Source organism: Myotis brandtii, unplaced genomic scaffold, assembly GCF_000412655.1.
Source record: "Myotis brandtii unplaced genomic scaffold, ASM41265v1 scaffold266, whole genome shotgun sequence".
Classification (NCBI taxonomy): Eukaryota; Metazoa; Chordata; class Mammalia; order Chiroptera; family Vespertilionidae; genus Myotis; species Myotis brandtii.
This window is the reverse complement of record NW_005360124.1, coordinates 12,382,048-12,388,254: the sequence shown is the minus strand read 5'-3', so window position 1 is coordinate 12,388,254 and position 6,207 is coordinate 12,382,048.

Below are 6,207 nucleotides of genomic sequence, written 5' to 3'. Positions count from 1 at the left end.
AAATACATTTACTGATAATAATGAAATATTGCAAATAGCTTGAATGCCCAACAGCAGAGATTGATTGAATTATAATAAATCTATTTGATGAGATATTTTTAGTCATAAAAGTACATTCTAGCTAGAAGAATATATTACCAAACTCTTAGGGGGAGGTATATTTATAGGATAATTTTACTTTCTAAGTAAGACAAAGAACAAAATATAATTTTTATAACTTAAGAAAAGTTTAAAAAGTATATGTTAATAAAGACATGGATATATTTATTTGTTAATTAGCCAACTGTCTCTTGTATATTTATTTATATGATTTTAGAGAGAGGAAGGGGGAGAGAGAGAAAGAGAGAGAAACATCAATGTGAGAAAGTAACATCAACGTGAGAGAGAAATATCAATCAGTTGCTTCCCACATGTGCCCTGATTGGGGATCAAGCCCACAACCTGGATATGTACCCTGATGGGAATTGAAACCACCACCCTTTGGTGTATGGAATGATACCCTAACCAACTGAGCCATACTGGCCAAAGCACCAACTATCTCATACATATTAATTTTTTTAGAGATGTATCGATTTTAAGTTGACCATGCCTCTAATTATTGTTCACATGGCTGTGAATGTGTTTTGACAATCCTTCCACATCTCCCCCTAATCATGCTTTTCATATTTTAGAAGACTATTTGATGATAGGGGAAAGGTAGATATGAAATGACAAAAACAAGTACCAAAACAGCATATAAGATAACCCTCATATATACAAAATGAATTGTACATAATCTATAATAATAAAAGTGCAATATGCTAATTAGACTGGACAGCCGAACGACCTTCCAGACATCATTCTGGATGTCCTTTCGGACAAAGCCATGGCAGCGGGGGCCGAGGCAGAGGAGGTTAGGGGTGATCAGGCAGGCAGGCGAGTGGTTAGGGGCAATCAGGCAGGTAGGCAGAATGGTTACGAGTGACCAGGCAGGCAAGCGGTTAGGAGCCAGCCGTCCTGGATTGCGAGAAGGTTGTCTGATTGCCAGTTTAGGCCTGATCCCGATCAAGCTTAAACTGGCAGTCGGACATCCCCCAAGGAGTCTTGGATTGCGAGAGGGTGCAGGCTGGGCTGAAGGACACCCCCCATGCACGAATTTTGTGCACTGGGCCTCTAGTATAAATATAAACTAAAATGTTAGCAGTGGTTATCTCTGTATGATGGAATTAATTACTGGAGACAGTTAAGACCTATAAATATGCATTCTTTATATTCTTCTGGATGTTCCAGACTTTCTACAATAAAACCTAATGTATGAGTTGAGAGCCCTGGTGGGAAGGAAGACACAAAAGTGGTTTTAATGACAGGCTTCATCCTTTTGTGAAGAGTTGGAGATGACCTTATAATCTGTTTGCATCTTCACTCTTTATTATTCTCCTTATATTACTATATTGTTTATTTGAATTGAATATCATAGTAATGGTGGGACAAAAGTAGGTCTACAGTTGTGAGTATATGAAACAGTTTATTCTTGTATTATTATTTATTAACTCTTGTAGTATTTTCTTTTTTAAAAAATACATTTTTATTGATTTCAGAGAGGAAGGGAGAGGGAGAGAGAGATAGAAACATCAATGATGAGAGAGAATCTTGGATTGGCTGCCTCCTGCCACTCTGGGGATTGACCCACAACCCGGGCATGTGCCCTGACTGGGAATTGAACCATGACCTCCTGGTTCATAGGTCAAAGCTCAACCACTGAGCCATGCCAGCCGGGCTATTGTATTATTTTCATATGAACAACAGTAAACCTATGTTTGCCTCACCCTGTATTATGTAAGAGAGACTTTAAGTAATGCTAAACATGTGCTTACTGTATACTGACTATTATTGTAAAAACACCAAGCTTATTTCCCCATTAAAAAAACTAAGTGCTCAATTTTCAATGCTTCATTATTATATTGATGTTGTGACTAACTATATACTTATAGTATGCCAAGCCTCAAACTGATAACTTTCCTAAAATTTAAAATCAAAGAACTTACTAACAAAGAAATAGGAGAAGGGAAATATAATACTAGTCAAGAAGCCACAATATCGATTTTTTTTAATGAAATCTTAAGAAAAGTCAACAGGAGCAATGTCACATTTAAAGTTTTTATTAAAGACCATTTCAGGAAAAGGAATAGAAATTAATATATTATTTTCAAATGATGACATTAAATTCATGAGAGTTTCGGTATGTGTTTGTTTTCCCAAATACAAAACTTCATATATAATCAAGAACTATTTTGTAAAAAGTCATAAAATCACCCTGAATGCAAATATTATCTTTATTATTATTCTTAGTTGATGTCTCTAACACTTTATTATTCTAAATGTTGAGATAAAAATAGGAAAATACATGTGAAGGCATCTTTAAACTATGAAGCACTATTCAATTATTACTGATTTCTGTGAATAAAGAAAGCATGATGAGTACAATATTAAAAGAATAGTAACTAAGACTAAACTAAATACTAACTTTCAATATGAAACTCCTTTCTAGTATTTCTAAAGAAAATTATTGTACTGCAATTACAATTAATTTCCTAGTTAAAATGAACTTTTTTTTAACCCAACAAAGTTGGTAAATGTTACCAAGATGCTTATCATGAAGATAACATTAAATGACCATTTAATGGTGATATTAGAATCCCTGGAGATACTGTAGTGAAAATACTAGGTTTTTGGTTACATAATAGGTATTTTTTATTGCTGAATAAATTATTTTTTATTTTTCTTAACAGTTATTAGTTCCAAAATGTCATTCTTTTCCTTTGCCCTCTTCTTCCTTCCTACTGCAGAGGCTGGCCCAGGAGACCCATGATGTAGTCTTCAGAGAACAGGAGAAAATGCCTGGAAAAACAAAGTGCCAACCCAGGACCTTGCATATGGAAACAGCTAGGGAGATGGGTATGTCTCTGTGATGCAATGAATGCTCCTCATATACTACTGAAGATGTCAAATTGTTGTAGGGATTTTCTTAGTAATATGGCTTTTAATGGATGACTAAATGAAAGAACTATCCAAGTAGTAGTACATTCTTAGTAGTTCTTTTTATTCTATGATTTGCACATTCTTCAGTATAAATATGACAATGATGAAAACCATACACTTTTTTTTTTAGATTATATAGGTTTCACGTGTACAATTCTGTAATACATATTCTGTAAATTGCATGGTGTACCACCACCCAAAGTCAAATCATTTTCTATTACCATATATTTGCCCCCCTTTACCCTTTACCGTAGACTTAGGTTAAAAAATCATAACTGAAAAAATTTGAAAGGTATTTAAAGCTTAATTTGACATCTTCAGTAACTTCCTAAGAGTAAGGCAGGGCTACATTTCCTCTTCTTCCATCTCATTTCTTAACTTAATTTTTCGACTCAAAAATTATGTAATAAAAATATACCTTATTTCTCCGTTTTTTTTTTCCTGTTAGCATGTTTTAAGCCACCTCTGCCATTCATCAAAATTAACAACAGACCAAAATCACCCATAGGAAGTGATTAATTTTCTTTGTTAATTGTTGAATTATGCTCAAACCTACATTACAGTATTTATAGAGACTGATAGTTTGAATTGTAGGAAGGAATACCAAAGAGTAACTCCCCAAGCAGTGTCTTTCTACTTTAGACACTTTAATTTCTATGGTAAGTCTTTCACATCACCGTTAGTGTGCAAAAAAACCAGTGTAAAAGATGGTGTATTTAGTTTATAGGAGGAGAAGGCTAAATACCACCTCTGAGCGAGTGAAAGTCCAAGTAATTGTACTTATTTATTCCACATATTTTAATCAGTGTTATTATATATAAGACATGTGTTAACTGCTGAGTATACTATGAGAGAAAACAGTTATTATTCTTGCCTTCTTATGGGACCTACAGGCTGATGGAAGAAAAATACAATATTCAAATAAACATTAATATACTAAAAAAAATTGTAATTCATGACACAAAAGGAAAAAGTAAGATATCAGGATAGATAATAACAGTGTGGGGTAAGGGTATATCTTCAGACAGTGTGCTCAGGGAAGCCTGTTCCTGGTGGTGATATTTAAGCTGAGACCTGAAAGGTTAGGAGGAAGCACCTCTGTGAAAAGCAGGGGAAAAGCCTCGCCAGTAGTGGAAACAGCATGTGTGAAGGCCTCAAGGAGAATAGAGCTTGCATAGCATATTTCAGGAATTGAAAGAAGGCAAAACTAATAATTATTTTATACTTTGTACATGTATACATAATGAGCACACACATCTAATTTTGGAATATTTTCTTTACCCCTACTGAATCTGGTTCTGATCCTAAATTTGTCACCTCAGATCCTGTTTCTCTTCTTCTTTCCTTTTAGCATGTTGCAAATTGCTGAAAATTGGACATGATCTATGGGATAATAGAAACTGAGGTTAACTAGGCCTTTAGTGAAAGGTTTTATGTCAATCTGGTTAGGATTATGTTTGCTATAGCTGACGGTATCACAGGATTCAGTTTCCTCAGGTGTATTTTTTCTCTCCTGTTTTCATAAATTGTCCTAAGAATTCCTTCGCAAATAGAACTGTGTCTTGTTACTTTCTTAGTTGTAATTCACTATTATTATAAAACTAGAGCCCTGTTGATGTACTAGTAAGGTGTTGTTGGAGAGGAATTGTTTTATAATTTTATAATGAACTCTGAGTCTTTTGTGGGCATGAGTGTTTGGATGTGACCTTCAGAAATGCTTTTTGGCTCTTCTCCTCTTAGGTGAGATAAGGAGGATAGATAAGGTGGCTGGAGTTGTCTTATTGCCCTTCCCTTGGTCATCGAAGATTCTGGTAACATCATTTCATCTGGAACATTGGCCCTTATTACAGAAAATGGATTTAGTGTATATCAAAATGGTTACTTAACCCACCCTATGACTAAAGTGGGAGGGTATATTTTTGGGGTCATCACTGTGAACCTGATGGGGTTCCTTGAGGTAAATTCCATAAAAGTGTTTGGGTTTCCCTAAGATTGGGCCTCAAGGACTTTCTCAATCATAAGCTAGTCCACACTCAGCCTAGAGGAATTTGTCAAGATGATCACCTCAGTGTTCAAAGCAGTTGAAGGCTCCAGCATTTTTTGCTCCAGATAAGCTGATCTTATCTGTGATTCTCTGTATTTGCCTGTCTCTCAGATTTCTGGGTGAGAGGTTGCTCTGTGATCTTCATTCTCGGATGAGCCTAAGAAAAGTGTTTTATTTTAGTTTGCTTATCTTTTGTCTTGTAACAATGGGACTGAAGACTTTCAAGCTCTTTCCATGTTGTCACTAAAACCAGAAGTCTTCCAAACTTTTTAATAAAGGGCTAAAATAGGACATATTTTAGATTTTGTGGGTTGCATGATGTCTGTTCCAATTACTCAGCTCTACTATTATAGCATAAAATAAAGCAGCTATAGGCAATTCTATATAATAAAAGAGAAACATGCAAATTAGCTGTCCCTCTGCTACGCTCAAGCCACGCCCAAAAGCCACGCCCAAAAGCCAATCCGAGTGACTATGCAAATTATCCGACAAAGATGGTGGTTAATTTGCATACACAGGTGTCAAGGGCCCCAGGAGGCCACAGGGGCCATGGCCACGGGTTCCAGGACTTTAGCTGGTTGGGGAGGCGCGGCTGCCCACGCCTAGCCACGCCCTCAGGCTCCCGGAACTTTTGCTGGTTCTGGAGGTGCGGCCACCCGCGCCTAGCCACGCCTGCAGACTCCTGGGACCTTGCTGGCAGAGAGCAGGAGGTTTGGAGGACTTGGCAGAGCAGGAGACCACTGGACATAGAGCAGAGCGAGAGAGAGGATGGCTTGGAGGGCACGGCTCCCTCTGTCACCCCAGCTTCCTCATCACAGCTGTGGAAACTGACAGCTCATTCACCTGCATCTCAGACCGTGACAGTAGAGAGGTGGGACTATGTCTAAAGAACAACTGTTGATACAACGTAACTCTGCAGCCGAAAGATGCCGGCGTTATCGACAGAAAGTGTCTGCAGAGCAGCGTGCGTCTGATCTTGAAAGAAGGGGGCGCCTGGGACAGGATGTATCTAAACACCAGCTACTGGAAAAACATTGCTCTGATGCCGAAAAACACTGGCGTTATCGACAGAAAATGTCTAAAGACCAAGGTGCCTTTGAAGTTGAAAGAAGGCGGTGGCGACGACAGAATATGTCTAGAGAACA